This window comes from Vigna unguiculata, chromosome 7 (genome assembly GCF_037176805.1).
Source record: "Vigna unguiculata cultivar grain cowpea cultivar isolate G323 ecotype 2 chromosome 7, ASM3717680v1, whole genome shotgun sequence".
In the NCBI taxonomy this organism is placed as follows: Eukaryota; Viridiplantae; Streptophyta; class Magnoliopsida; order Fabales; family Fabaceae; genus Vigna; species Vigna unguiculata.
In genome coordinates, this window is record NC_140798.1 from 16481167 (window position 1) to 16501058 (window position 19892).

General features: G+C 35.0%; 1 pseudogene; it reads right to left on the reverse strand.

The window, feature by feature from the left end:
* Positions 1-16378: 16378 nt before the first annotated feature.
* LOC146884670 (18S ribosomal RNA) lies at positions 16379-17138 on the reverse strand (annotated as a pseudogene; the record flags this gene model as incomplete).
* Positions 17139-19892: the final 2754 nt, after the last annotated feature.

Consider the following 19892-nt stretch of genomic DNA (forward strand, 5'->3'; position numbering starts at 1 on the left):
CGTGACAGCGCCACCATCTTCCTCCATTCGCGCAGCCTCCACCTTCAGATTCACGGCCACCGCGAGATCTTCACGTTCTCTGCACCTCACGCAGCAACCATGGCTGCACCAGTTCCGCCACCATCAACAACGCGACTTCTCGCCTCCGCATCTGCAGCAACAACGCGAACTCTTCGCCGGAATCTGCACCACGCCACAGCTCCTCCACGAACACCATCTTCTTCGTCATTCACTCGCGTCACCACAGATCGCGCAAGCTCCGCCGCACCACGCACCACCATCTGCGCGAACCAGTACCGCGACGCGTCACCACCACGCACCACCAGAGGAGAAGAGAAGCTGCAGCAGTGCCGCCACGCTCGCCGGAGAAGAAGCCGGAGCAGCCGCCGTCAGCCGCGCAGCCAAGGAGAAGAGTGTGAGAGTGAAACCCTAATTCTGGAGAGAGAATCTGCACTGCCACGTGTCAGCATCTGATAGGCAGTCAACTGGTCAAACTCTGGTCAAATTCTGCTCATTTTTGTAAAAATGCTTAAATAAGAGGGGCAGAATTGGAAATTGGACAGAAATTGAGTTGCTAATTAATTAAATAAAAATGAAAGAATTTAGCAACTGACAGATAAAGCCCAAAGTCCAGTTGAAGCCTATATAAAGAGACTTAAGGGAGCAGAAACGGGGACTGACAATTTTACAGCTGACAGCTTAGACTCTTAGAACTCTCTGGTTTTGGCAGATACCATCTCCACCACATCTCTCATTCTTTCTTTTATTTTCTTTCCTTCATATCATCATGTATTCCATCAAAGCCATGGAGGGCTAAGCTTTTAGGGTTGATTCCACTGTAATTTCTTAAATGGATTCTGAGGTTAGATGAATTTATATGTTTTGTTATTTTGATTATTGTTGTGGTTTCTGTTTATCTATGTCCTTTGCTTCTTAATCGAATAGAAAATAATGATTTTAAATCTACATGCATGCTAATCATATGAATTAAAAGGTTTTTAAATTAAATTGAGACTTTACTTTGATTTTGTTTAGAAACTTTCATTTGATTAGATAAGTTTTTGCCAATAATTGAGACTTTAATTTGATTAGAGGTAATTACTTTAACTAAAATTAGTCAAGACTTTACTTTGATTAATTAAGTTTTCTATTTGGTAAAGAAACAAAGGAATAGACATGATTAGGCATAGTAAAATTAATTGAGACTGTACTTTGATTAAATTTACTATGGACAATCTAAACAATTCTCACTTTTAATTGAGACTGTACTTTGACTAAAAGTGAGGATGCCAACAAATGAATTGAGTCTTTACATTGATTTATTTGTAAATCAACAACAATAATTAATTTAACAATAATCTCTAGATAACCAATGAAGAATCTTATTTAGAAAAAGCAGTGGAATTGACCTATTTACTATTACTGTGTTTACAATCTTCCGTGTCATTTTCTTTGCATATCAAAACCCCCCTATTTTTATAGTTGCTAGTTTTAAATTGCATTTTTGAGAATCAAATATTTGAAATCAATTCCGTATTCGTTGTGAGACGACTCAGGGTTATCTTAACCCTAACTATTTTCTTCACTACAAACTGGCAATACTGAAGTTGCTAAAGTAGTGGTAATTTGATCGCCTAACGACAGCGATATCAATTGTTCTTGGTTTTCTATGATTTATGTGCTTTCCATTTCCTTTTTGTTTTGAATCAATCCATCATCTTCTTCTCTTGAGCTTTGTGAAAGGAACCTTCACATCTAGATAGCTTGCTATCTTAATGTCCAGTGGGGATTTCGCTTAGCTTTCTTAATCAACTCACACCATATTCAATAATCATAAAAAGGAACAAGATAATCCTTCATCATGAAGTTGGCCATCAGAGCTGAACAAATGTCTGAAGATTTGAGTCTGCTAATGAATGATACAGTTAGAAAGGTCACTTTGGAAGATATGATGAATATGATGACTGAAATGATGAAGATGAATCAAACAGATCATAAAGAGATGATGAATGCCGCCACACAAAGCTTGCGGAATCAATTTGAAAAATTGATAGCGGAATCACATCACACTGATATATCTACTGATAGATATAATGATGCTCATAGTAATATGTCTACTGATGAACATATCAATTTTGCTAAAGATGTTGCTGAAGAAAAAATTAAAGATTCTCACATAAACATATCTACTGATGGATATGTTGATGATGCTCAATGTGAATATAAAGTTGTACCCGTTGATGAGGATATGAGTACAAATGATCATTTTCAAGAGCAAAGTTATGAGAACAATACAATGGAGGAACCAACTGCAGTTGAAGAGCCAACAATATTCGAAGATACAGCTGAAGCATCTACTATTGCAACTGACTTGGTTAATGATGAAGCAGCAGAGTCAACAACATTAGGTGAAAATATTTACTCAGAAGATGAGATTATGAGGATTACTGATGATCCGCTTAACCATCCGAATGCACCTAATGATGCTCAAGTTGAGTTGAAGCCACAGACTCCACACATCAAGTTTGTTGATGTGAAATATGCAAATAAGTTTTCAGTGGTTATCTTTGTTGACATGGCTATAGAAAAAGAAGAAAGGTTGCTGCAATAGGTAAAAAGCTTAGATTCATATTCTTTTGAAAACATTGTTGATAAAAAAGTTAATTTGCATGCATGTTTGTTTTTTGTTTATGTTTTTAATTTTAAAAATATTTAAAAATTTTCAAAAATATGTTTTTTTGTTTTCTTTAATAAAATTGTACAAGCTGATTTGTACTTTGTAAAATTAAAGAAAATAAATTTTGACATATGGCCAGACTGAGCCAAAAGTCATAAAATTTTTCGTTTCCTCCCCAAAATAAGCCCATCAAGGACATTTTTTTTGGAAATAAGTGTGGGGGAGACAAACTGTAGGTAGGATTTTTCTTTTTTCTGTTTTTCAATTTTTTGTTTTTGTTTTCATTTAAAAAAGAAAAAAATTGTGATTTCTTTTTGAGAAAATTGTGAAAGTATTAACTTTTTACTAAGTGAAACTTTTAAACAATGTCTCATAAGAAATCAACAAAAAATATTTCCCTGCTTTCAATAAACCATATTGACATTGGATTTTTAGGATTTGATTCAGTAATTGGGATGATCATAATTCTTGAAAAATAAAAGTCATGTTGATATGAGTGGATTGTTTCTATGATTTGCTAAATAAGTTGATTTGAGAATTTCTTGATTAAATCTTTTGTGAAAGAATTTGACCTTGTGAGTCTTGAGCCTTAATGTAAAGGATGAATTATCATGTGTCATTCCTATTTTTTTCTTGAGTGACTTGCTCATGTTTGTTTATACTCAAATATTTAGCTTGATTATTTTGTTTTGCAACTTAGGTGAATATACATGATTTGATATGACTGAGGCATTTCTTGTTTTTAGCTACTTGGCCAAATAAGCCCACCTTGATATTAATCCATTGGTAGCCCCTTTGAGCTTTAAACCTATTTTTCTTGTTTTAAGCCTATTGCATAACCTTGAAAAGAAAAAGACCATATTCTACCTTAGGAAGAAAGAAGGAGCTAATGGATTATGTTCAGGAATGGTTGAGGAATAAAGTGTGTGGGTGAGTACCTCACCCACAAATTAATAAAAATGGCAAAAGGAAAAATTGTTGATGAAAAAGTGTTGAAATAATTGCTTTCTAAAAAAAAGAGAGAGCAACAAAGCAATAAACGAAAAAGAGTTGTTTTTGAAATTATGCTTCATTATTCTTTCTACATTTTAATTTCAAAAACCCAAAAATCTTAAAATTTTTCCTACCTTTGCCTTAGCCCCATTATAACCTGTGAAAAGTCCTCATGATCTTTGAATGCATATTTTCTGAAAGTTTGTGAATATTAGAGTCTTGTTAAGTATTATGAGAGTTTACTTACATGAGTATTTTGAGTGAAAACACAAGCCAAAACACTTGAGAGAATTTTGGTGAGAAAATACACATTTAACTTGAGTGCTTTCTTTCATAATTGATTGTCTTGTGAATTCAAAAGATTAACTCATGTGTGAAAAATAGAACCTTTCTATTTGTATATACATGATAATTTGATCTCTAGAGTATTGATTTGTCTCCAGTGATGTTCATTCCTTTGATCCAGTGTTGATGTGAACTAAAATACCTCAGATTAAGTTTTGAAATTGTTTGATTTTGCCCAGGAGTGCAAAAGGATAAGTGTGTGGGTATGATGAGGGCATATTTTTGCCCTCATTTAATGTTTAATTTTGGGTATTTAATTGAATTTGTGTGCTTAAAGAGTGATTTAATTGATAATTCTGATAATTAGGTTGTTTGAGCTTGTGTGATAAAAATGTCTTAAAAAGTGATTTTTAGCTGCATAAATTATTTTTGGATATTTTAACGTTTGTTGGTGCAGCTGAAGTTAAGTTTTAAGCTCATTTAGAGGTGTGGAAATAAATTGATTAAAGCTTCATGACACCTTAAAGATAAATCAAAGAATAAGAAATTATCAAAAGCACAAAAATTCAGGCCAAGCATTGCGTGAAGACGATAAGAAAAACTTGAAAAAGTGAAGAAGTTTGGCTAAACCAAGAAGAGAGGAACAAAAAAATTGGACCTTGCGGTTTTCTTTATCTTTATGATAGAAGATAATTTGGGAAAATATATCTTTAGATATTTTATTTGATATTTTTAAATAATTATCTTATTTAATTATATCATAAAATATTAAAAGATAATAACTACCAAATCTTTTTAAATATGATAAGATCTTCTTGAATCTTTTTAGTTCCACAACAAACAAATATATCTTGAAGATATTGGATTATTTAGAAGATAATTTAAGGAGATTGCAAAGGGTTGATTTGGAAAATTAATACAAATACTAATTGGTGATAATTTATCATATATCTTTAATTAATTAATTAATTTAATTATATTAGATATTGATATTATCAACCAATTATATTTGTCAAATAGTCTATATCTCTCCAAATATTTTTAAATATTTATCTTTATCTTTATTTTAAAAGATATTTGAGAGATTTTAGCAACAGAAAAGCCCAGTCCAATTCCTATATAAAGAGACCAAGGGAGAAGCAGAAAAAAGACAAGCTCGGGACTTCGGAGTTTTGGAACCTTTACGGGGGCCTAATTTCGTTTCCTTTCTCTCTCTCCATTCTTCCATTTTTATTCTGTATTCCATGAATTGTTAAACTTCTCGAGTTGATTCCATTGTAATTTCTTAATTGGATTCTGAGGTTAGATCAATTAATTTCTTTGTTCTTTTTATTATTGTTGAGGATTTCCTTCATCTATGTCTTTTATCTTTAAATCACGTAAGAAGTAATGATTTTAAATCTATATGCATGTTGGTCATATGAGTCCAAGGGTTTTTAAATTGAATTGAGACCTTACTTTGATTTTATTTAGAAACTTTCATATGATTAAATGATTTTTTACCAATAATTTAGACTTTACTTTGGTTAAAGGTATTTACTCTAACTACAATTAATTGAGACTTTACTTTGATTACTTAAGCTTTTTATTTGGTGAGAAGATAAAAGAATAGACATGATTAGGCATAGTAAATTTGATTGAGACTGTACTTTGGTTGAATTTACTGTGGATAATCTAAAAGTTCTCACTTTTAATTGAGACTGTACTTTGGTTAAAAGTGAGAACGCCAACATATTAATTGAGACTTTACATTGATTAATTTGTAAATCTATAACAATAATTAATTGAGCAATAATCTTTAGATAACCGATGATGAATCTATTTTGAAAAAGCAATGGAATCAATCTATTTTATTTACTATTATTTTTATTTCTTTTTTATCTTTTAAATTTTATTTCTATCTTTGTTTATCTTAATCCCCTATATTTTTTATAATTTTATTTGACTAACTCTTGTATAGTTTTATAAGAACTAATTTGTTACAAATCAATTCCGTGTTCGTTGGGAGACGACTTAGGGTTACTTTACCCTTTCTATTCTGTTGACTACTATCTTAACAATACTGAAGTTGTTATAGATAAGTAGTATTAATTTGATCGCGTCAACGACAGTGTTATCAACTAGTCGCACACTATGAAGAAGAAGATAGTAGACTAGTTGACAACTTCTATCAACCTCCTTCTCGTTTAAGAAGAGAAAGAAAAGAGCCTAGGGAACCAAGAGCCATTAGAATAGACCTCCCTCACTTTTATGGGAAAAATGATGTTGAAGCTTATCTTGATTGGGAAATGAAGGTTGAGCAACTCTTTGCTTGCCATCAAATAAGTGAGGAGAAGAAAGTATCCTTAGCTACCTTTAGCTTCCAGGGCAATGCTATGTATTGGTGGACTGCCCTTGAAAGAGATATGAGAATCAATCAAAGTCCCGAGGTCAAGTATTGGAATACTTCAAAGGAGCCCTTAGGAAAAGACATATTCCCTCCTACTATCATAGAGAGCTCATGGATAAGCTCCAAAGACTCAATCAAAATAAAATGAAAATGGAAGAATATAGACAAAAGATGGAGTTATATATGTTGAGGGTTGGGATTATTGCAAGGTTTCTTAGTGGCTTAAGTCTTGAGATAAGAGATAGAATAGAATTGTTGCCCTACCAAGACTTAAATTACTTGGTTCAACTTTGCATAAAGGTAGAGCAACAAATTCTAAGGAAAATTTTTCGAAATGACTACTCTAACTCTTATACTAAGAAAGAATTCAAGAGGGAGGGTAACCAAGTCAAAGAGGAACCCTCCAAAAGTTTCAAGGAAAAGGAGAACCAAGGGAAGGCACATCTTCACATACTCGCACTGTAAGACCCGGAAAAAAATTAGAATAAAAGGGAAACACATGGACAAAATTAATGGCTTGTTTAATATTGTTGATTTATTTAATTTAATTAGGTTATTAAATTATGAAATATGAAATAATTCTTATTTGAGTGATTTAAGTTATTGTTGTATTTATAATAATTATTTATGTGATATAAGTTATTGTTTTTTTTTTTTAACATTATACTTAATTGGATATATACGTTTATCAACCTGCGGTGCATGTTATATCACAAGAACGTGTGCAGCTTGGCGGTTGGTGTAAGTGTTAACGTGTCCTAGTGCTTGAGTTTGAATCCTCGTCTGTTCATGGATGGTTTTTTCTCTTTCTTCTTTTAATGGTGGGACCCACGAAAATTTCTAAATTACTTTGCTGCCATGTATTTTAGAGGAATAAAAACGGTTTTTGGTTTTACTTTTAAAATATTAATAGAAAATTTCTAAATTACTTTGCTGCCATGTATTTTAGAAGAATAAAAACGGTTTTTGGTAGCTTTGATGGAACTTGAGGTTGTTTTCCTATCTCTTTTCTTTGCAGCAGGTGTTTCTTTCTTTCATAATGCATGGGTTAGTTTGCCATAAATATATATTTGTATCCCTTCCATTTATTTCTAAATGTTTCGGTACAATCACATTTGCTGTGGCATAGCGTTTTGGTTTCAAGTTTTTTAAACCTTTCATGTGGGTGTGTCAAATGGGGTTTCTTTTTGTGGGTTCAACCACACTATTACTCACATGCATGGGGTTTATGTTTGGAGTGTACATGGAGTGCAGCGTTGAAGTGATTTGGGAAGTGTAGGGCATGCATTTCTATATGTTTTCCGGAGGCAAGTTTCGTTGCTAGTTTTTGGGAGGCAAGTTTCGTTGTCAGTTTTTGGGATGTATGGGCATAGGTGTTTTTATGTTCGTTGGTTTTCTTTATCTATGAAAAATGCATGCAAACATATCCTTGATCACGGCTACAGTAGTTTTTGGGCACGAGGTTAGCTTTTCTTTTTCCTTCTTTCTTTCTACTCTCTTTCACGTGGGAATGCATGGGTTCATGGGTTACTTTTTGTTCTTTTGATTTTCTCTTACATGTAAATGTGGGTGCAGACCACCACACTAAATGTGGGTTCAAGGGTTATTCTTTTTTTTTTTCCCTTTTCTCGTCTCTTCTCATGTAATACATTAGGTGACAATTTTCGCATGGGGTCCACACTCTTATTTATTTCTCTCTTCTTGGATTTTTGTTCAACTTTACCTAAAAGATAGGTGTTCCATTTTCTTTTTCGCATGGCATTCTTTATGGGACCACTTATAAACTTACTTTTATTTTTTTGTGAGGTTTTGGTTGAATACGTAAGGTTTAATTAATCGTATAGTACCCAGTTTGGAGCTAATGTGTCAAATAGGTACCCGGTTTTAAAAAAGTGTCAATTGCATCCCAACTTTTGAAAATTGCTTCAATTAGGTCCCTTTCAGACAGAGTTGACTAACGCCGTTAGTCAACGTGCCACGTGTCAATCTGTGGTTTTTGATTTTTTTTTTAAATTTTTAATTTTCTTTTTAATTTTTTAATTTTTTTAATTTTATTTTTTTAAAAAAATTAAAAATGCCACGTGTCAAGTCCCTGTGTGTGACACGTGACATTGTCAGTGCCGCGTGGCATTGCAATGCCACGTGTCGGTGTCACTATTAGATGTCATTGTGTTGATTTCGATTTAGTCCCCATTTATGTTTTTTCGTTTCAATTTAGTACCTACTTATGTGTATTTGATTCAATTTCAACCTAATATTTTTTAATAATTAAAATATTTTTTTATAAAATTAAAAGTAATTAAGTATAAAAGTTTTAAAAAAATTAAGTATTTGATATATATATTCAAATTTAGTGGTAAAAGTCATTTTATTAAGTCATTTTTAATAAAAAAAAATAGTATAACATTCATATCAATAGAAATTTTGACTTAAAATTAGTAAAAGACAATATTGTTCTATTTTGAAAAAAAAAATTAACAAAACATGAGTACTTAATAAAAAAGTAATTAATAAAGTAATATGTTAAAAAGTCGTTTTTAATAAAAAATATTAGTATAACATTTATACAAATAATAAATTTGGTCTAAAATTGAGAGAAACATTATAAATATTAGTACTTAATTTTGTAAAAATATTTATACTTAATTATTTTTAATCTTATAAAAAATGGATTACAAAAATATTTTAATTATTAAAAAAAAAAAATTGGACAAAATTGAATCAGATACACATACTTAGGTACTAAATTGAAACAAAAAGACATATATGGGGACTAAATCGAAATCAACACAATGACATCTGATAGTGATACTGACACATGGCATTATAATGCCACGTGACACTGACAATGCCACGTGTCACACACAAGGACTTGACACGTGGCATTTTTAAATTTTTTTAATTTTTTTTTTTTAAAATTTAAAAATTAAAAGTAAAAAAAAATAAAAAAAACCACAGATTGACACGTGGCACGTTGACTAACGGCGTTAGTCAACTCTGTCTGAAAGGGACCTAATTGAAACAATTGTCAAAAGTCGGGATGCAATTGACACTTTTTTAAAACCGGGTACCTATTTGACACACTAGCCCCAAACTGAGTACTATACGATTAATTAAATCAATACGTAAATGCATGGTTCTATTTTGGTGTACAACTTTTAGTTTCATTAACATTTCATACCACATGCTTATTTCTCTCTCACCACATGTGCTTGGAATAAAATCAGGGGGACCCACATATGCATGTCTTTTGTTTCTATTCTTGATGTTTGTAGACTTTACGTAAAAGCTAAGTGCATATATTAGTGTTCTATTTGTTGCAACTTTGATTTTCCAACCATGACCCACATTGACTTAATAATATTCATTAATTTCTTAGATATGTGGAATCCACTTGTGGCTTTTATAAATTCATATTGTATCTTCAAAATCATGTATGACAACTTTTTGTTCTCTTTAAATTCTCATATTTTTGGTTTAATGCTTTTTATTGGGTTTTATTAATTGTCTTATATTTTAGTGTGTTGGTGACCATTGATGAGATGAGTGTGTTGTTGGCTTTACTTTTTGACTTATATAATGTGATGGTTATTTTGTTGAATGCGAGTTATATAACCATAGTTGCAATGTCAATGTTATTTCTTTTTCTTGGTTATATGTACTATTCTAGTTGCATGTTAGAGAATTAAAATGGTAGCTTGGTGCTTTAGTTGTTTATTGCTTCTTTATGTTTGGAAACCACTTGTAGAGTTCATTTCTTGAATGTATTATTTGATAAGTTGATGGATGTATGTTATGAAACTTTAATTCCCATGCACGATGTATTGGTGTGTATTTTTTTGGCAATATATAAATTATCATGTGTAGAATGTTGGGAGTGTTTGCCTTGCTTGAAAGCTCTTGATGGAATTTAATGAAGATTTTAGATGAATGTGATGCTATGTTTGGTTTAGTATGATTGTTTGGATTTGGGGTTTGTGTGTTCAAACCAAGGTTGGATTGTGATCATAAAGTTTTCGTGTTAATTGAATGCGACATTGAGTATTATTGGACATGTTTTATTTACGAATGTCTTTTATGAATATCATTGTTTTTGGTTAGCTTACCCTTATTTGTTTGTGGGTTTGTTGTATGTGCGATGATCGTATAACGTGTGTGTTATACGGGAGCAGATGATATTGCAGATAATCTTGGCTTGGAGTAGATTGACGAGAGGCTGGGATGAACTCGGGAGATTTATAATATATTTAGTTGTTTTAAATCAGATTCTAAAATTATGTAATTTTCTTTTATTCGCAAATGTTATTGGAAGTTTTTGACAAAGTGACTTTTGAAATTATGTAATTTAAATTAAATTAAAAGTTTTTATTAAGTACATTTTCATTATTTAATCCTTTTCCGCTAAACGCAAAAATTTTCTAACGTTTCGTGACATCCCAAAATTGGGGTGTTACACGCACTAGTGAAATCAAATGTTTCAAGTGTCTTGGTAGAGGTCATGTTGCATCTCAATGCCCCACCAAAAAGACCATGATCTTAAGGGGTGTTGACCACTATAGTAGCCAAGATGAGCAAGAAAGTGAGAGTGAGACTTCTAGTAAGGAGTCTAATGATGAGTCTAAGGAAATTGCCTATCCTTGTGAAGGAGACCTTATAATGATTAGAAGACTTCTTAGCAACCAACCCATTCCAAAAGAGCTAACACAAAGAGAGAACATCTTTCATACAAGACGTAAAATTTTAGAAAACACTTGTTCTCTCATTGTTGATAGTGGTTCATGTTGCAACTGTTGTAGTACAAGGTTGGTTGATAAGTTGGCTTTGACTATCATTCCCCATCCAAAACCTTACAAACTGCATTGGCTTAATGAAAGTGGGGATTTGACAGTCCAACATCAGGTGAAGGTCAAGTTATCCATAGGGAAATATGAAGATAATGTGTGTGATGTAGTAGTACCTATGGAAGTTTGCCTTGTTTTATTGGGAAGACCTTGGCCATTTGACAAGAAAACCATGCACAATGGTCTTACCAATGAAATCACCTTCACTCACAAGGATAGAAAATTTGTCTTGCATCCTTTATCATCATCCCAAGTGGTAAAGGATCAAATCCAAATGAGAAAGAAGTTGAAAAAGGAGAGAAAAGAGGATAAAAAGAAGTCCTCCCTCTCTCCCAAAAAAGTAACTAAAGATGAATCTGAGGCGGGAGAGATTGGTGTTCCTTCTCCCAAGCTCATTCAACTTGAGAACATTTTGACTATAAAATCTTTGAACCAAGTTCTCAATGATGAACAACCTTCATCCCTCTTGTTGTGTAAAGGAATGCACTGCCAAATTTCTTGAACTTAAGAGTCTACCTCCTAAAATTGAAAATATTTTGAAAGAGTTTGAGGATATATTCCCTAAGGAAGGGCCAATTGGGCTTCCTCCTTTTAGAGGAATTGAGCATCAAATAAATTTAGTGCTTGGGGCAAGTCTTCGAAATAGACCAACCTATAAGACAAATCCTCAAGAACCAAAGGAGATAGAGTCTCAAGTGCAAGAATTGTTGGAGAAGGGTTGGGTTCAAAAGAGTCCTTATGTTGTGCCTGTTTTGTTAGTGCCTAAAAAGGATGGAAAGTGGAGAATGTGCTGTGATTGTAGGGCTATAAATAACATCACCATCAAATATAGGTGATGAGTTCAAATTTTTGCCCTCATTTAATATTTAAATTTGGGGATTTAATTGAATTTTTTGTTCTTAAAGATTGATTTAATTAGGATTTGTGATTATTGAATTTATTGAGTAAGTTTGGTAAAAGTGGCATAAAAATTGATTTTAGATGCATAAAATATTATTGGATATTCTAACGTTTGTTAATGCAGCTAGAATTTATTTTTGGTCATTAATAATGTGGATTTGAAATATTCAAAGTTACAAAATAAGTCCAAAATCAGGAAATTCTGGAAAAGAATAAATCAGGAGCTAAATGCACCCACAGATTTTATTTGCACACTCCTTCTAAAGTGGACCACCAAAAACCCTGTTCTGCACCCCCAGTTTTCACTAAGTTGCACCCCTCCTACTGCTTAAACTCCACTCAACTAGATCATGCCATGTGGCAATCCGCACCTTTTAAAATTGGCCAACCAGAACAAGCCACGTGTCATAATTCTTCACTCACCAAATTGACCAGTCAAATCTTGCCACGTCATCATATCCTCCATCTCACTCATGAAACCCTAACCCTAATTTTCCTCCTATCCTACCATCACCATGGCCGCCACCATGAACCTCCACGGCAGTCGCCGTCGTTTTCGCACACCGTCCACCAGAACGCAGCCACCGCGCATCTTCTACCTTCACGCCAGAAAATGCGAACCTGCGCACCACTTCAAGCCACCATGGAAGTCGCAGCCTGCAACCTCCATTACAGCTTCTGCGCCATCGCGCAACACCAACAGATCCGTCGCGTGCCGCCACTTCCATCGTCAATCTCCACCGCACCTGCAACCTCCACCATCTCCGTCCGCATTCCGTAGCCACCGTAGCTCCAGCAGGCACCAGATTCGCGAATCCCATCGGCCACCATCATCCTTCACTGCAGCAGTTCGAACCTTCGAGGTTTCGCGCAACAGCAGCCGCCGCAACACCATCTTCTCGCGAGCACACAGCAACGTCCATCATCACTGCAGCGTGCCTCCATACCATTCTCCATTCTCGCGCCTGACGTTGAACATCACTCTGCCACGTTCCTGCAACATACATCCATGGCAGAGAGGAGAACGCAAACCAGAATTTGTTGTGCCTTCCACCAACGCAAACCTGCATCGCATCATCGTTAGCACGGAGAGCAACCAGAATCCACCTGCTGCAGCAATGCGAGCCACCACGCCAGCGAATATTACCACCGCGCCTTCGTCGGAGAAGAAAACCAGTCACGGCCGCGCAGCCAAAGGAGTCCATCAAACCCTAAAACGCAGCAAACCCTATTCTGGAGAGAAAAAGAGACTCTGCGCCACCTGTCAGCATCTGATAGGCAGTCAACGGATCAAACTCTGGTCAACTGGTCAAACTCTGGTCAAATTCTGGTCAATTTTGTAAAAATGATTGAACAAGAGGGGCATAATTGGAAACTGGACAGGAATTAAGTTGCTAATTAATTAAATAAAAATAAATGATTTTAGCAACTGACAGATAAAGCCCAAAGTCCAGTTGAAGCCTATAAAAGGAGACTTAAGGGAATAGAGACAATGGACAACTTAGACAACTTACGCAACTTAGACACTTAGAACTCTCTGGTTTTGGCAGACACCGTCTCCACCACATTTCTCATTCTCTCTTTTATTTTCTTTCCTTCATATCATCATGTATTCCATCAAAGCCATGGAGGGCTAAGCTTTTAGGGTTGATTCCACTGTAATTTCTTAACTAGATTCTGAGGTTAGATGAATTTATGTGTTTGTTATTTTGATTATTGTTGTGGTTTTTGTTTATCTATGTCCTTTGCTTCTTAATCGAATAGAAAATAATGATTTTAAATCCATATGCATGCTAATCATATGAGTCAAAAGGGTTTTTAAATTAAATTGAGACTTTACTTTGATTTTATTTAGAAACTTTCATTTGATTAAATAAGTTTTTGCCAATAATTGAGACTTTACTTTGATTAGAGGTAATTACTTTAACTAAAATTAGTCAAGACTTTACTTTAATTAATTAAGTTTTCTATTTGGTGAAGAAACAAAGGAATAGACATGATTAGGCATAGTAAAATTAATTGAGACTGTACTTTGATTGAATTTACTATGGACAATCTAACAATTCTCACTTTTAATTGAGACTTTACTTTGATTAAAAGTGAGAATGCCAACAAATGAATTAAGTCTTTACATTGATTGATTTGTAAATCAACAACAATAATCTCTAGATAACCAATGAAGAATCTTATTTAGGAAAAGCAGTGGAATTGACCTATTTATTATTACTGTGTTCACAATCTTCCGTGTCATTTTCTTTGCATATTAAAACCCCTATTTTTATAGTTACTAGTTTTAATTGCATTTTTAAGAATCAAATATTTGAGCTACTCCTACAAAAATAAAGGCCATCCAAGAATGGCCTACTCCTACAAGTGTTGGAGAAGTTAGGAGCTTACATGGTTTGGCAAGCTTTTATAGAAGATTCGTTCCTAATTTCTCTACTTCAGATTCACCCCTCAATGAGCTTGTCAAGAAAGATGTGTCTTTTAATTGGGGTGAAAAACAAGAGTCTGCTTTTCAGCAACTGAAAAAAAAAACTCACCAATGTGCCCATTCTAGCTTTACCAAACTTTTCAAAAACTTTTGAACTAGAATGTGATACATCTTGTGTAGGAATAGGTGTCGTGTTGTTGCAAGGAGGACACACCATTGCTTATTTCAGTGAAAAACTTAATGGTGCCTCGCTCAACTATCCCATCTATGACAAGGAATTGTATGCCTTAATTAGGGCCCTTCAAACTTGGGAACACTACCTTTTGTCAAAAGAGTTTGTCATTCATAGTGACCATGAGTCGCTAAAATACTTGAAAGGCCAACACAAGTTGAATAAAAGGCATGCTAAGTGGATGGAATTCTTAGAACAATTTCCTTATGTGATAAAGTACAAGAACAACAAAAGTAATGTGGTGGCTGATGCCTTGTCTAGAAGGCACACCTTGTTTTCAAAATTGGGAGTCCAAATTCTTGGATTTGATCACATTCCAAAAATGTATGTGAAAGATTCTGAGTTTTCCTCTACTTATGTTGAGTGTATGGACAAGTTCCTTAGCCACTTTTGGAAAACACTTTGGTCAAGGCTAGGAACTAAGCTTAATTTCTCTACTTCATGTCACCCACAAACTGATGGGCAAACTGAAGTTGTTAATAGGTCTCTGTCTACTATGTTAAGGGCAATTTTGAAAGGGAACCACAAATCTTGGAATGAATGCCTTTCCCATATTGAGTTTGCCTACAATATAGTAGTTCATAGGACTACTAAAATCTCTCCATTTGAAGCTATTTATGGCTTTAATCCTCTCATTCTCATGGACTTGCTACCACTTCCTACATCTTTTGATTTTATTCATAAAGAAAGGGTGGCAAAATATGATTTTGTAAAGAAAATGCATGAAAAGATTAAAATTCAAATTCAACAGCAAATAGAGAGGTATGCTAAGTACAACAATAAAGGGAAGAGGGAAATGATTTTTGAAGAAGTGGATTGGGTGTGGCTACACCTTAGAAAAGATAGATTTCCTAAGCAAAGGAAGTCTAAACTTAGCCCTAGAAGCGATGGTCCCTTTAAACTTAATACCTTTTGCAAGTGGTACAGATGATGAGGCAAAGACTACAAATTTGAGGACAAGTCCTTCTCAAGAGGGAGGGGATGATGAGATTCCTCGAGGCAAGGGACCTACAACAAGAGCCATGGCTAAGAGAATACAAAAGGAATGGGCCTTAAATGCGCATGCGAGGCCGAAGATGAACTTCATATAGGCCAATGAAGATGTGAAGACCTAGCCTAAAACTCTTTGCTTGTAAATACTAGATTAGGATTTTATTTTGGGCTTTGTATTTTGGGCCCAGTAGAATAGGGTTTTCTTTAGGCCATGTATTGGCCTTTAGAAGTAATTTTGGACCAAAAAGGGAAATTGGGCCAAATGGGCCAAGAGTAGTGTCTCTACTCTAGAAAAGCCTAGAAGCTTCTCAAACTTGCTCTCCAAGGATGAGAGTTAGCTTCCCACGGCAAGACAAGTGTGACTTGCTTAGGTGGGAAGTCACACCTCCCACATGCTCCTTTTTGGCTCCAAAATTCAACTTTCTAGACTCCTTTTTCCCTCTACTTTTTAAAGACTCCTTGGTCTCATTTTAGCCTATAAATAGAAGGCTTAGGAGATGTATTTTTCAGCTTGAAATTTAGTAATGAATTGCTACCCAAATTTGTGCACAAATCTCTTTTGAGGTCACCTTAGAGTAAACTCTTCTCTACTTTACTCTAGTCTTATTCCTTAGGAGTTGGCCTCACCTCTCTTAAGAATCTTTTCACCTACACCAAACCAAACACCTTAAGCTTTTTTCCTTCATGCTTCCGCATCCAACACCATCCATGGAGCCTCCATTCTTCATGCAAGCTTAAATGGAGACAAGAAGAAGCCATCAAACTACGAGCTTTGTAACTCCAACAACTTAAATATACGCTATTGGAGCGGGAATTACCACGGCTGCTGGCACCAGACTTGCCCTCTAATGGATCCTCGTTAAGGGATTTAGATTGTACTCATTCCAATTACCAGACTCAATGAGCCCGATATTGTTATTTATTGTCACTACCTCCCCGTGTCAAGATTGGGTAATTTGTGCACCTACTGCCTTCCTTGGATGTGGTAGCTGTTTCTCAGGATCCCTCTTCGGAATCGAACCCTAATTCTCTGTCACCCATCACCACCATGGTAGGCCACTATCCTACCATCGAAAGTTGATAGGGCAGAAATTTGAATGATGTGTCGTCGACACAAAGGTCGTGCGATCCGATGAGTTATCATGAGTCATCAAAGCAACAGGCAGAGCCTACGTCGACCTTTTATCCAATAAATGCATCCCTTCCAAAAGTCAGGGTTTGTTGCACGTATTAGCTTTAGAATTACTATGGTTATCCGAGTAGTAGATACCATCAAACAAACTATAAATGATTTAATGAGCCATTTGTAGTTTCACAATCTGAATTAGTTCATACTTACACATGCATGGCTTAATCTTTGAGACAAGCATATGACTACTGGTAGGATTAACCAGGTAGCATTCATAGCTGACAATCAAGCACAAACCACACCAGAAGTTGTGAATAACAAATGTTGCACAATTCCAAAAAGCATGAAGGGCAAGGTGTCATTCGTCATACAAATTCAATGGCCTCCCCTTCTTTCCGACCACGCACTTGACACAAGTGATCAGACCCCACTTCCATACCATCCACAGGGGAAAAGCAATATATCAAACGTGACTTGCAGAATATCTCTATTTTCCAATGTCATCCCCCCAAGTTGCCTTCTTCATAGTTCGGCTAAGCTTCTCTCTTTTCCAACTTCATCCCCTAGAGTTGCATTCTTCCCAGTTTGGGTAAGCTTCACTCTTTTCCAACGTCATCCCCCCAAGTTGCCTTCTTTGCAGTTCGGCTAAGTTCACTCTTTTCCAACGTCATCCCCCAAGTTGCCTTCTTCGTAGTTCAGCTAAGTCTCGCTCGTTTCCAACATCATCCCCCCAAGTTCCCTTCTTCGTAGTTCAGCTTAGTCTCACTCGTTTCCAACAACCAAAAGGTCACCTTCTTTGCAGTTCGACATCATTGCCTCCTTGTTTCCAACAACCAAAGAGTCATTCTTCGTAGTTCAACGTCGCCTCCCTCGTTTTGAACAACCCAAGAGTCGATCATATTTGGAGTTCTGCATCGCCTCCCTCGTTTCCAATAACCCAAGAGTCCGTCATATTTGGAGTTCTACGTCGCCTCCCTAGTTTCCAACAACCCAAGAGTCAGTCGTATTTGGAGTTTCACATCGCTTCCCAGGAAGCCAACAACCCAAAAGTCGGTCGTATTTGGAGTTTAGTATTCGCTTCATGCGTTTCGAATTCCCAAAAGCCTGCCTTCTTCGCATTCGGCTAAGTCTCCCTTGTTTCCAACTTTCCTCTAAGTTGCCTTGGAAAAGAGGGAGGCTTAGTGATGAGTTCAAATTTGTGCCCTCATTTAATATTTAAATTTGGGGATTTAATTGAATTTTATGTGCTTAAAAATTGATTTAATTAGGATTTGTGATTATTGTATCTATTGAGTAAGTTTGGTAAAAGTGGCGTAAAAATTGATTTTAGTTGCATAAAATATTATTGGATATTCTAATGTTTGTTAATGCAGCTGAAATTTATTTTTGGTCATTAATAGTGTGGATTTGAAATATTCAAAGTTACAATATTTTTGGTCATTAATAGTGTGGAATTTATTTTTGGTCATTAATAGTTGCACTATTGGATTTGATATCGCTGTCGTTGGGTGATCAAATTATCACAACTTAACTTTAGCAACTTCGGTATTGCCAAATTAGTAGTGAACAAAATAGTTAGGGTTAAGATGACCCTGAGTCGTCTCACAACGAGTACGAAATTGATCTCAAATATTTGATTCTTAAAAATGCAATTAAAACTAGCAACTATAAGAATAGGGGGTTTTGATATGCAAAGAAAATGACACGGAAGATTGTAAACACAGTAATAGTAAATAGGTAAATTCCACTGCTTTTCCTAAATAAGATTCTTCATTGGTTATCTAGAGATTATTGTTAAATTAATTATTGTTGTTGATTTCCAAATCAATCAATGTAAAGACTCAATTCATTTGTTGGCATTCTCACTTTTAATCAAAGTAAAGTCTTAATTAAAAGTGAGAATTGTTAGATTGTCCATAGTAAATTCAATCAAAGTACAGTCTCAATTAATTTTACTATGCCTAATCATGTCTATTCCTTCATTTCTTCACCAAATAGAAAACTTAATTAATCAAAGTAAAGTCTTGACTAATTTTAGTTAAACTAATTACCTCTAATCAAAGTAAAGTCTCAATTATTGGCAAAAACTTATTTAATCAAATGAAAGTTTCTAAATAAAATCAAAGTAAAGTCTCAATTTAATTTAAAAACCTTTTGACTCATATGATTAGCATGCATATAGATTTAAAATCATTATTTTCTATTCGATTAAGAAGCAAAGGACATAGATAAACAAAAACCACAACAATAATCAAAATAACAAACACATAAATTCATCTAAGCTCAAAATCCAATTAAGGAATTACAGTGGAATCAACCCTAAAAGCTTAGCCTCCATGGCTTTGATGGAATAAATGATAATATGAAGGAAAGAAATATAAAAAGAAAAGAGAGAATGAGAGATGTGATGGATGACGGCGTCTGCCAAAACTAGAGAGTTCTAAGTGTCTCATGTACGTCGTTTCTGCTCCCTTAAGTCTCTTTATATAGGCTTTAACTAGACTTTGGGCTTTATCTGTCAGTTGCTAAAATCTTTTATTTTTATTTAATTAATTAGCAACTTAATTCCTGTCCAATTTCCAATTCTGCCCCTCTTATTTAACTATTTTTGCTGTTTTGACCAGAGTTGACTGCTGACTTTGACCAGTTGACCAGTGTTGACCAGTGTTGACCAGTTGACTAGTTTGATTGTCGAATAGCAGCTTGACATGTGGCAGAGTGCTTTCTCTCTCCAGAATTAGGGTTTCACTCTCACACTCTTCTACCTCCCTTGGCTGTGCGTGACGGCGCGGCTGCTGCCGTTTTCTGGCGAGGTGTAGTGCAGAACCTGGTGCTGTTCCGTCTTCTTCTCGTTTCACGGTGCAGGTTCCATGGTGGCGCTTGTTCGGGTTTGCGGTGGCCATGGTTGCGCGCTCATTACTGTTGCAGTGCACGAGTCTCGCTACTACAATGGTGTTTTCGTGACGCTACTGCGAGAAATAATGGTTTGCGTTTCAGTTTGGAGGCTGCAGGTGTAGAT